A 14,007-nucleotide genomic window follows, 5' to 3' on the forward strand; every position below is an offset into this window, starting at 1 on the left:
TGACCACATGTCAGTCACGTGTGGGACATCCACTCTCGCCAGCCAACACATGTGGGGCACTCAGTGACGCCAGCCAACACATGTGGGACACTCACTCACGCCAGCCAACACATGTGGGGCACTCACTCACGCCAGCCAACATATGTGGGACAAAAACTCACGCCAGCCAACACTTGTGGAGCACTCACTCACGCCAGCCAACACATATGGGGGACTCACTCACGCCAGCCAACACATGTGGGGCACTCACTCACGCCAGCCAACACATGTGGGGCACTCACTCACGCCAGCCAACATATGTGGGGCAATCACTCACGCCAGCCAACACATATGGGGCACTCACTCACCCCAGCCAATACATGTGAGGCACTCACTCATGCCAGCCAACACATGTGGGGAACTCATTCACTCACACCAGCCAACACATGTGGGGAACTCATTCACTCACGCCAGCCAACACATGTGGGGCACTCATTCACTCACGCCAGCCAACACGTGGGGCACTCATTCACTCACGCCAGCCAACACGTGGGGCACTCATTCACTCACGCCAGCCAACACATGTGGGGAACTCACCTACGCCAGCCAACACGTGGGGCACTCATCTACGCCAGCCAGCACATGTGGGGCACTAACTAACGCAAGCCAACGCATGTGGGGCACTCACTCATGTCAGCCAGCACATGTGGGGCACTCAGATCAGCCAACACATGTGGGATACTCATCTACGCCAGCCAACACATGTGGGGCACTAACTAACGCAAGCCAACGCATGTGGGGCACTCACTCATGTCAGCCAGCACATGTGGGGCACTCAGATCAGCCAACACATGTGGGATACTCATCTACGCCAGCCAACACATGTGGGGCAATCACTCACATCAGCCAACACATGTGGGGCAATCACTCACATCAGCCAAAACATGTGGGGCATTCACTCACATCAGCCAACACATGTGGGGCAATCACTCACATCAGCCAACACATGTGGGGCAATCACTCACATCAGCCAACACATGTGGGGCAATCACAGCAGCCAACACATGTGGGGCACTCACAGCAGCCAACACATGTGGGGCACTCACAGCAGCCAACACATGTGGGGCACTCACAGCAGCCAACACATGTGGGGCAGTCACTCACACCAGCCAACATAAACAGTTTATACCACCGTAAATTACTTGCACTTGTAAGATACAATTGTGATAACGTTAGTACTTGATACAGAAGCTAAATATGATTATGGAATGTTTGTACACTTGAAGTCTCATGTTGGCACCAGTAACACTCCAGGGTTGGCACCAGTAACACTCCAGGGTTGGCACCAGTAACACTCCAGGGTTGGCACCAGTAACACTCCAGGGTTGGCACCAGTAACACTCCAGGGTTGGCACCAGTAACACTCCAGGGTTGGCACCAGTAACACTCCAGGGTTGGCACCAGTAACACTCCAGGGTTGTCACCAGTAACACTCCAGGGTTGGCACCAGTAACACTCCAGGGTTGGCACCAGTAACACTCCAGGGTTGGCACCAGTAACACTCCAGGGTTGGCACCAGTAACACTCCAGGGTTGGCACCAGTAACACTCCAGGGTTGGCACCAGTAACACTCCAGGGTTGGCACCAGTAACACTCCAGGGTTGGCACCAGTAACACTCCAGGGTTGGCACCAGTAACACTCCAGGGTTGGCACCAGTAACACTCCAGGGTTGGCACCAGTAACACTCCAGGGTTGTCACCAGTAACACTCCAGGGTTGGCACCAGTAACACTCCAGGGTTGGCACCAGTAACACTCCAGGGTTGGCACCAGTAACACTCCAGGGTTGGCACCAGTAACACTCCAGGGTTGGCACCAGTAACACTCCATGGTTGGCACCAGTAACACTCCAGGGTTGGCACCAGTAACACTCCAGGGTTGGCACCAGTAACACTCAATGGTTGGCACCAGTAACACTCCAGGGTTGGCACCAGTAACACTCCAGGGTTGGCACCAGTAACACTCCATGGTTGGCACCAGTAACACTCCATGGTTGGCACCAGTAACACTCCAGGGTTGGCACCAGTAATACTCCAGGGTTGGCACCAGTAACACTCCAGGGTTGGCACCAGTAACACTCCAGGGTTGGCACCAGTAACACTCCAGGGTTGGCACCAGTAACACTCCAGGGTTGGCACCAGTAACACTCCAGGGTTGGCACCAGTAACACTCCAGGGTTGGCACCAGTAACACTCCAGGGTTGGCACCAGTAACACTCCAGGGTTGGCACCAGTAACACTCCAGGGTTGGCACCAGTAACACTCCAGGGTTGGCACCAGTAACACTCCAGGGTGGCACGACTAACACGTGCTAACTCAGAAGGTTCCAGGGACACAGCCACCCCACTACCACAACTCTACCCATACACAAACATACCAACACTCACCACTCTTGTACGGATTTATATGAATAAACATTGACTTTATATTCAAGAATGAACTACAACCATACACAATTACTTAACAAGACTATAGGCATCATAATATATATGTAGCAGTATGACAATTATAATCTACACAAGTAATTAATTATGGCTCAGTTATGGATCATATATAATTACTGGGTCATAACACACTACAACTATCTTAATGTCCCCAAATGTTGCTATTCCTAGTATGTACACTTCCTGGTCAGCTTCCTCTGACACTTTCACTTCCTCAAAGTTCCAGTGTAGTTGTTGAAATAGGGCTACACCTACACCTCTCCATCTCACCCTATCTTTCCTTATTACTTGATATCTTTGTGGAAAGATTGTATTTCCTATAACACTCGCCAGTTTCGTTTGTTATTGTAATAGTAAGTGGTTGCTCTTTCATCACTCTTTCCTATCACTCTACCCCTTATTTCTAATTCCATATTCATTTGTGTACATGACCTTAATATTTCTCACCTCTGCTGGGATGCAGTGGTTTCTCCCAAGGTGGATTCGTTCCAGTTCCATTGCCAGTACTAATAAAAGAGGGGGCGTTTGTTGGTTTAGTTTCTCCTGACTTCTGTTGTAGATGGCCGTACCTATAGGCTGGTTTCACCCATGATTCTGTTGAATAGGGCTTGCTGATGCCTAACTATCATATTCCTTTGTACTGCTTTCATAGTTTTCTGGCTGGCTTGTGGTGATTTCTGGTCTCCTTGAAGCATTTTCCCTTTTTTGCTTCTAATTTTCTTTGTTTCCTCTCTATTCTCCTTTGACATGTCTTGGCTAATGCATACCTTATGGTAAGTCCTCCTGTCTTTTAGTTTTGACTTTCCAGCCAGTATATACTTCACTGGTGATTTATTGTGAAAGATTACATTCACTGGTCGATTCCTCCCCCCAATTTGGAACTTACAAACCTAGAGTAATGCCCAATTTCCATGATTGCTTCTCGAGCCTGTATGAAGTTACCTGTGATATCTTTCTGATCACCTTCTCTTCTTCTTTGTCATGTGTCACCTTCTGGCTCTGGCAGATTGTAGATTCTCACCGATTCCTCCCTCTCCAGCTCCTGCCATGCACATTTCACAACCTGTTGGCTTTTTACAGCATCTATTACTGTTGATTAATGATCTGTTTTCCCTCTGATCCCTTAGCTACTTCAGTGCAAATCTTTTGTCAAGTCTTGTCCCCAATTTATCTGTTAGATTTCCTATGTTATTTTATTCTCTAGTCTGTTGTCCTTCTTGCCTCTTCTGCTGCCTTCCCCTTCTCTTTCACTGGTTTTATTCTACCCTGAAACCCATGCACATTTTCCTCTCTATTGTGGTTTATTTCCCTCAACTCCTCTAAATCCTTCATAGTAGCTACTTTGAGTTACTCTTCTCAAGGTCTTCATATAGGTCCACGATGACCTTTTCCAGTCTCTCTATCTTCTCTCTCTCCCCCTCTCTCGTATTCCCTGTAATTGCCCTCCTAGTGAAGCTGCCTCCAGTTGTAGCTCTCCAATCACCTTCTCACTTTGCTCTTTATCCTCGTCCACATCTCTTGTTAGTGGCTCTATATACTCCTTCAACTGTGTTATGGTGTTAGCATTTCTTAGCTGTTCCTCTTTCATCTGGTCCTCTAATGGTGTTAACATATTCTATGAAGCCGTATCTATTTATTTTGGCCGTTCCTTTCCCTATTGTTCGTGGCTCGTTCTTTGTCCCTGTCCCAAATCCTCTCCTTCCTCTCTATTGCCCTCTGCTCTATTAGTCATTGTTTGTGTTCTTCTCTCAGGTGCTGCCTATGGTTTACTACACTATAACACCTAGCACTCAGGTACAAGAGGCCAGCTGACTGGCAACACCTTAGACTGTTTACCTCAGTCACTGTGGTGGTGGGTGGCTCCTCGTCTCTCTGCTCCTGTAGTCAGCTCACTCAAAGTTGTGACTTGGTGGCCATTATTTTGTTATCCAAAGATTTCCTCTCTTCACACTCAACTTTTATTCCCCTTCCTTTATATATAAATTTTTGTTGTTTCCGTATATATTTGTTGTTGTAAATCACAATGTGCAGTGAGCTAGTGGTGGAGTGGGTGGGGGAGGAGGGGAAGGTCTTAACTGTCATAATGTTTTCCATCCCTAAACATATTTATGTAAAATAAATTAGCATTTTGGTGCCTACATTATACAGGAAAATGTATTAAGTCTTCACTTGTAATTTTATAAACACATCTGCACATAAGAGAGATACATAATGACATAATTAAATACAACTCCACAGTAAGCAGGAGTCGTCATGGTCTATCTGTGGGGTCGACCGTCGGGGTCCTCATGGTCCCGGGGTCAAATCCCCAACATCGTGATGCTCCTTTTAATATGTTCTTCTCTTTTGTGTGGTGATTTTCTATTATGGTTTACACTAATTCACTAGTGATTCTCAGTCAGAATGGCTGAACGATCCAACACGTTAAGGGCCAGATGTGTAGATTATACTTTGCAAGACTAAAATAAAAGACAAGAGCAGCCGCCGGGGTATAATTGCTTGGTCCCCTATCCAATAGGTCCATAAGCTCCTGAAATTCTTAGGACAATGCTAAGGGTAACTAATGGGTTCTCACACCGAATTTATTTTGAATCCTTCATCAAGTACAAGGAATAATCTAGTTTGTAGGCAGCATATGTGCGAGGTGTAAATATTGTTGAAATATGTTGACATAAAGATACTTCTTGTTAACAACAATAATTTATTACAGAACTTAAAACTAAAATAAAGCACAACAATTTATCATTACGTTAATTGTCCTTGGAGTGACACTAATAACAGCTAATCAAACAGCCTATAGTTAAGTACGGAATAGTGTTTGTACTGCTCTTATCTGGAATACTTAACTATCTTGAGTTATTATCGGGGCTTTAGTGTCCCCGCGGCCCGGTCCTCGACCAGGCCTCCACCCCCAGGAAGCAGCCCGTGACAGCTGACTAACACCCAGGTACCTATTTTACTGCTAGGTAACAGGGGCATAGGGTGAAAGAAACTCTGCCCATTGTTTCTCGCCGGCGCCCGGGATCGAACCCAGGACCACAGGATCACAAGTCCAGCGTGCTGTCCACTCGGCCGACCGGCTCCCTCCAAGAAACTAGGTTGAAACTTTCGTTCAACTAGGTTGAACGAAAGGAGTTGTGCCCTAGCAGCCGTGGGTGTGGACGTGTTGCCTGCCCTCTCCGGTCATTGAGGTTGTTTGCCGCTTTGGTCGCCAGGGGGTGTGAACGTCTCTGTCCTCCCTGCTGTTGCTGTCTGGCTAGGTGTTGACGTGGCATGCTTGCGATGGGAGGCCATCTTCCCCCTGTTGTGAGAGTGAACTCCGTGGACCTGGAGTTCACTGGCCATGCTGGATACCTTGAAGTAGAGCTTGTCATGTGATATGCTCCTTGTCCCGGTGATTACAATCTATGGTGTTGAGCTTGAGAACAACATGGTGAGCAGTTACAAGTTTGTGGGGGGAGGAGGAATACTGTGACTTCCTCCGACGATACGAGGGGTGTTCATTGCCGATGCTGGGTGGTGTCAGCTCTGTGTCTATTAAGGACCGTAGTGGTGCCCTGACATATTCAGTGTGCATGGGGCGCCCCTGGAGTTTCCCAAAGACCTACTCCAGCATTACTTCCAGAGGTTTGGAGCTGTCGTCAGTGTGCGGGTGAACACACTGTCCTTGGGAAGGTATGCGGGTATGCGAACTAACATTTGTACCCTGGGGATGCGCCTGCGGTCGGATGCTCCGTCTTCAGTCCGGTTTATGGGGCACTACATCCGGGTATACAATGCCCGGCAACCCCATACATATTTCTGGTGTGGTCTGTTTGGGCATCAGGCTGCCAGGTGCTCTGAGGCTGCGGTCGCTCCTGTGAACCTATTCCGGGAAGATTTCCCGCAGCTCCCTGTGGAGGAGGATGTGGGGGTCCCATTTGCTGATGCAGCTCCCCTTGCAAAGTCCGGCACGCCTCTGGATGTTCCTGTGTCGTCGGATGGTCTTCCTGCTCCTGTCATTGTCCCGGCTGCTCCCATGGATCTTCCGGGCATTCCCTGCAAGTCGTCGAAGTCTTCTTCTTCGTCTCCTGCTGCTGCTGCACCTGGCCCTGCGCCATCACCTGGTGTCACGGCTGTGCTGGGTGAAGGGGTGACTGCGGTCCCCTCCTCCTGTGTGCGGCCCAGTTCACCCCATAGTTGAAGCTGGTGCCATGCTGCGTCGATTCGCCTGTGCTTCTGGGTCCGCCTCCAGATACGATGATGTCCGGCTGGAGCCCAAGCATTCCCGGCGTTCGTCTTCTGCCTGGGAGGATATGGGTGATTCAGTGACCGAGTCTTCGGGTGTCGACAGAGTGGTTCCGGATATGTCGCGGTCCACGCAGTTGGTAGTGGCGGAGGTCCTTGTGCCTCCTGATGCCATCGGTGCCAGTGTTTCTAATGTGCCTTCTGTTTTCTCTCCACCAGGGGGGGCTCTGCAGTGTGGGTGGAAGCTTCACCTGCCGTGGCTGGTGCGGATGTTGGTGCGGGCCGTGGCCTGGTGGTAAAATTGAAAAAGGATGCCCCAGCAACAGCTGGGGGGGGGGAGGTGAGAGAAAAGAGTAGCCACGGAAGCGACCGGGACGAGCACTAAGCATCGGCTCCTGGAGACAGACAGAAAGGGGCAAAAACTGTTAAATTAGAAGTTGGAGGTCAAGGAAATTGGTGTAATATCCAGAAATGTTCCACTGAAGAATAGGCATCAGCAAAAAGAGAAAGGATAGCAACAGAGATCAAAGAAGAAACAAAGGTGAAAAGGGAATACAGCACGAGAAAGAAGCACAGTCAGGATCAGGGTCAGCGAAGTCAGGGTTAGGGGGCATAGGTAAACTGAGTAAAGGATGGGAAAGAAGAGGGAGAACAGACCAGAGGTGGACGAACAGGGTCTGGAGGAGGAGGAGGAGAAGGAGGGGCAGAAAGAGGAGAGCGCACCTCAGCAAGGACAGTAACCGAGATGGAACCTGGGGCTAAAGAAACCCCCACAGTAGGAACAGGGAGCTCCACCACCGAAGCGAGAGGGGAAGGAACATAAGAATCAGAGATGGGGGGGGGTGAAGAAGAAAGTGAAGCCTTCTTACCTACCGGGAAGGAGCAAGGAGAGGAGTCAGGTTTCCGCTTCTGACTCAAAGAGACAGGTGTCCCACCAGCAATGTACTGGGCAACAAACTTCAGCATCTCGATAGGAGAAGAAGAGCGCGAGTGAACAACACGACCACCACGAGAGCGATGGATATCGACCAGCACAGTCAAGCGGCATAGAGAGCCAAGAGACCGAGGAGAATGACAGGAAGGAGGACCAAAGGGAGAGGAGAAAGAAGACACAGGAGACATGACAGACTGAGTAGAAAGAAGGGATACCCTAGACAGAGAACCAGGAGGGGGATCCCCTGGGATAGAATGGAGGGAAACAGAGGTGGTGGTGGTGGGCGTGTCCGGGTCTAAGGTTTGGAACCGGTTGTGAGACTGAGGAAGGTGGGAAGGACGAGGAGAGGAAGAGCGCACCACATGAGCATAGGAGACGCCAGCGAAAGAGGGGAGATAATGAACTTGGCGCCGAGCCTCAGGAAAAGATAAACGGTCCCGGTGCTTCAAGTTGAGGATGGCTACCTCAAGTTTGTAATGTATACATGTGAGGGAGAAGGTAGGGTTGGCCTCACCGCAATTCAGGCAACAGACCTGGGGAGAAGTGCACTCCAACTTAGAATGACCCTCGCCTTCACACATGGGATAGAGAGAGACAGAACTAGAGCATTTGAGGGCACCATGCCCAAACCTCCAGCACTTGTTGCATAGCCGAGGAGGTGGAATATACTCCTTAACGGAGCATCTGGCACCAGCAAGAATGACAGAGGGCGAAAGGGTCCAACCATCAAAGGTAATCTTTACAACCTGAAGGGGCAGACGGCGATGATCACGAGGGGGACGAGTAAACGTATCCACCTGGAGGACAGAATGACCCTGGGTCTTGAGGATATGCTTGATATCCTTGTGGTCTTTTCAGTCTTTTAGATTCCTAACAACAGTCGCAACATGGGGTGGGAGGAGAACAGTGCCAACACTGGCATTTACCCGAGCGTTCTTTAAGACCCAAACAGGGATCTCGCCAAGGCAGGATAAGGCAGCCAAGCGGGAAGCAGCATCCTGAGAAGCAGCAACGACACGGGTACCAAGACAGGTGGGGTTGAAGGTGACAGAGGCCTCTACGGAATCTACAAGATGCCTATGAAGGGAAAAATTGTCAGGAGTTGAATCTAAAGGATGAAGGTCAAAGTACTTAGTCTACGTAGCAGGACCGAACAAAGCATGGTACGAATTAGTATGGGAAGGGAGCATACGAGAGTAGCCGTGGTGGGGACGGCGATGAGAACCTTTAGAGAGTGACGGGTCAAAAGGTGCAGTAGTCACAATAAGAGATGGAGCCGTGCAAGGGGGACGAGGTGGTCCCCACAGCAGGCTTGGGGCTCGACCTAACCACAGAGGAGGGAGGGGAGTAGGGAGGAAGAGTCCGGTCTGGGCCTAGACCAGGCCCTGTAGTGGGGGCTACAGATCCCGGTCTTCCAGGACGGTCCAACTCAGGGGCCTGGTCACCCACCCCATGAGCCTGGGTAAGAGAAGTCGTGTCGTCATCCATGCAACAATCAATATCAAAAGTTTGCGACCTGGAACCAAGGGATACCACCTACCAGGGCAGCCAGGGAGACTGAGCTCGGGCCAGTGCAGGAAGGGTGCGTCGTCAACAGTGGTGCTCCCCCTTTTCAACAGGGGAGTCCTACTATATCTTTCATTCTCCCACACTGGTGCTAAGACCCCATTCCCCCTATCGCCCCAGCCTGGACACCCAACCATCCACTCAGGGCGGCCCCTCACGGGCGACCCCCTCCAGCGGGTGGTCCGATGGCTCACCAGGGCCCCTAAGTGGTGCCCTTCAGCACGTCCACCACCCAAAAAGGGGGCAGGAGAGGGGGCAAAGGCAACCCACACCGGTCCCAGGGAGGTGTACGTGAGCCCCTCACCACGGCAAGGAGGCACCACGGAGGGGTTAAAAGGGGCAATACCAGTCGTCTTGTACTCCAGAAATTATGAAATTTGACAGCAATAATAAGTTTTTAAACTCAAATATACTTTTATTGTTTATTATCAAGACAAGTTGAGGTACACAACTGTTATCAATCAAACCTTTATCTGTATACAAATCATGGAATACATTCTTAAATACATATTTATATATATTCATGTATATAAATACATATTCATACATATTCATGTGGTGTTCCTGCCAAAGAGAGAGAAAAAAAGATTCTCTATAATATTCTCTCTACTCCAAGTAAATACCTAACCTGTCCTCCAATAAAGAGCATCACTTTTTACACAAATGCATCACACAAGGCAAAAAAATGTACTAGAAAATGAAAGCTACTCGAGAAAGTGATGTACTGTCCCATTTTCTGTTTTGGAGCCTCTGGTAGGGCAGGAGAGACTACTTTAAATTTACCATTTTCTTGACATTGTGAAACCTTTTGAGGATGGCCTGAAACACCGTCCATCCCCTGAAACTGGGTAATGATGATCACTGTTATTTATTACCCGAGGCAAACTTACATTACTGTATAGTGTGCCTAAAGCATGGGCTTTTGGCACTTTGGGCACGTGCTCTTAACAAATGAATCAAATTACATCCAAAAGATCTATTTGATCTCAAGTCTAACACACAATTATGTAAATGAACTCCACAACTCACTAGCTTGTACCATGTAAGGTAGACAACAACAACAGTTATGGTAAATTAACACTCATCTTGACAATGTCCAAAATGAGCATATTCTAGAGTAAAAGTCAAATGAGAAGTAAAGTGTACCTCTAGCACACCCTAACAAACTGTTTTTAATTAAAAATATTTTAAAACACAACAAAACTTTTGGCTACACTTACACCACAACCGTTACTCACCAGACTAATCAGACACATTACAATCTCAGATTCTACACACTCACACCGTAAACTCATTGAAGTGCAAACTAACATTAATAACAGTAGTAAGTCCAGAAGAACCAACAAGCTAGAAGGCTTATTCAATCAATTCAATTTCAACAATAAGAGGATCGACTAGGAAGAAATAAATATAGACCTTGGAAACATTCATTGGGAAACCATCTTAAGCGACAAAACTCTCACACAGGGAATAGCTCCACTGACAGCTGAAACCTACTAGATCTGCTTAGAGCACATGCCTGTGAGGAGGGTCAGAAAGAGGACACAGACGACTGTACAGAAGGAAAAAATAACAGAAATTGCTTAAACAGACACGACTGTCTTTAGAAAGGAAAATAAATCTAATCACAGAGATCGAAGAAATAATTCTATGAATAGTGCAGACGTTGAAGTGATCATATTAGTGAGGAAACAGATAACAGACTGAACAAAAACCATCTAATTATCGCAGGGGACTTTAATATTGATCTCTGTGAGCCTGAGGACCCTACTGTTGCTAGCTTCCTCATCTGTATGAATTCCTGCTTCCTCATACCCTTAATCACTAGACCTACTAGAATCACTGTTAGTACTGCCACGGCTCTTGATCACATCTGGACCAACATAACCTCTCTACTTACTTCAGGGATAATCATCGATAGCACTACAGATCATTACCCCACATTTCTCCTAACATTAACAAACCACCTCTAGAGGCAAGGGAGATAAGCTTTAGGGTGCACAATGAAACTGCTATAAGCAATTTTATAGCTGCTGCTACTAATGTCAACTGGGAGGCCGAATTAGGTAACATAGGGGACATCAACCTAGCAGTGAAATCTTTTCATCAAAAAACTCTCAGCCCTTAAAACATCCACTGTCCTTTGCTAACGAAACAAGTCACAACTAAAAAGCTAAACAATCCTTGGCTTACAAAGAGAATACTTAAATCCATTAATAAAACACATGACCTTGAGAAGAAGTATAGGTTAGGAATCGTCTACAAAGAATTTTCAAAGAATTACTCATCATTGCTATCTAAAATAATTAGAAGAGCCAAAATTAAGTACTATGAAGATAAATTTACCCAAACAAAGGGCACCATTAAGAAAACATGGAGCACAATTTCACAAATATTGGGATCAAAGAAGACTTTAAATAACAAACCAATACACTTGTCCAATAACGATGGTCAGCTTACAGCCTCTGATACTGCTATGAGTTCAATAGGCTCTTCTCTTCCATTGGGTCATCCCTTGCAAATGATATTCCATCTTCCAGTACTGATATTCAGGACTATCTTACAGGTATCTGTACCCTTACAGGTATCTGTATCCACAGTCTCTGTACCTAACGCCTGCAAACTCCACTGATGTCAATGAGATAATCCTTTCCCTTAGAACCAATTCTAGTGTCCTTGAGGAGATACCAACTTTAATTTACAAAAAAGCCTTCAGATCTTTAGCTCCTGCTATTGCATTGCTCTTCCACAAGTCACTTGAACTCCAAACCTTTCCAGATATTCTAAAAAAAAAGCGAGAGAAACCCCTGTCGACAAATGTGGGGATCTCACTGATGTTATCAACTACAGACCTATATCAATCCTGCCAAACTTGTCAAAAATATTTGAAAAACTCATCTACAAGCAGCTTTACTCTTATCTAGCCAAACACAATGTACTTAGCTCTTGTCAATATGGCTTCAGACTCAAAGAAAGTACTAACGATGCACTTATTAGTATGATTAACTTGATACATGCAGCTCTTGATAAAAATGAGTTTCCTGTTGGGTTATTTGTAAACCTGTGTAAGGCTTTTGACACTGTCAACCACCAAAACCTTCTTCGTAAAATATATCATTATGGAGTCAGAGGTCACTTGTCCCTGCAATACCTCAAATCTTACCTTACTGACATTACAGGCTCCAGTATGTTTCTGTAAATAATACAATTTCTCCCACCCTACCCATCAACATTGGTGTTCCTCAAGGCAGCATTCTTGTCACTCTCCTCTTTCTCATCTACATTAATGATCTTCCAAATGCCTCCCAACACCTCAAACTAACTCTATTTGCTGACAACACAACTTTCATTTACTCCAGTCCTGACCCCTTTGCTCTAAATGCTCTAAATGTCACAGTGAATACTGAGCTAAATAAAGTCCATCTTTAGCTAACTGCCAACAAACTCACCCTCAAAATTGACAAAACTTTCTATATTTTATTTGGCAATAAATCCTCAAATCAAATAAATCTCAGGATAAACAATACCCAAATTTGTAACAAAGTAGATGGCAAATTCCTTGGTGGTCTCATTGACCCCAAGCTGAATTTCCAGGGACACATTCTAAATATATAAAAAAAGATTCTCAAAAACTGTTGGCTGTGAGAATATGGTTTCTCAAGATTCTCCCACAGCTGACTGGAATGCCTCATTGCAGTGCACAGTGCACAGACCTTCGTGCACAAGCCCATCTCTCTTAACCCTGGATAATAAACTGGCATGTTGGGTATCTCCAGAATGCCCACTTAACCAGGAACACTTTCATAATACGGAGGCCGCCATATGTCCAGGCAGGAAGTAGATACAGGGAAGTTAAACATACTTGCCACAAAGGGTCAATGAGTACATTGGCTGGTGCCGCGTGAGAGACAGAGGGGAGACACCAGCGACCGTCTGACCTCTGGGGTCGACCGGCGCATGGAGAATAACAGCTATGATGTGGTCGTGACGTGTTCATGATGTCACTCCTAACTGATCATCAAACGTTCAATATGATTGGTTCCCGCTCATTTGCTGCAGTGCTATTGGTCAAATTGTAACCCTTTTTGTGTTGTGTGCCACAAGATGCTCGGCAGCCCTTGAAAAGCATTCTTGTGAGGGATCTCTTACCCAGAGGACCTGTTCTGTCTAACAGCCAATAGACTGAGCACCGTCAAGTTAACTCAGCATCTTTTCGATATACCCACACTCGCTCAGAATCACGATTGTGAATATATTGTTCAGAAGCCTATAGTGACAAAATCACCAGAGCGAAACAGACTGGTATCAGGTAACCCCTGGTGACAAAGATCGTCGTGAGTGACCTAGAGTGAACTAAGGCAGTGCCGCCGCCTAAGTAACATGTGTGTGACTTTACGACAAGTGTACCTGCATGCTACCATATAGTAACCTGCAGCGGCCAGCCACTCTGTCCCGAGCGTGTAGCCTCGAGTGCCCACCACCGCCCTCACTGTACCACGTGACGTGACCACCCTTACTCACCGCCAGTGCCAAGTGTGTGTGCGTGTGTCTGTTAAGCATACAGCATGCCCTCCTACCGCGTGTCAAGTACGGATTATGGGAAGCCTGTCGTCAATGGTCTCACGTCAGAATGAACGCCCAGCTGTCATGCCACCTACGAGTTCTTGAATAAATGTGCCTGAGTGAGTAAGAGAGGTACCCCCATCTGTAAGTACAAGATCTTGTCATTGTTTTATTGTGTCTGTTGATCTGAGGGATCAATCACAGTTCTCACCTTCTCATACCTGTCACAGGTTATA

This window comes from Procambarus clarkii, chromosome 63, assembly GCF_040958095.1.
Source record: "Procambarus clarkii isolate CNS0578487 chromosome 63, FALCON_Pclarkii_2.0, whole genome shotgun sequence".
In the NCBI taxonomy this organism is placed as follows: Eukaryota; Metazoa; Arthropoda; class Malacostraca; order Decapoda; family Cambaridae; genus Procambarus; species Procambarus clarkii.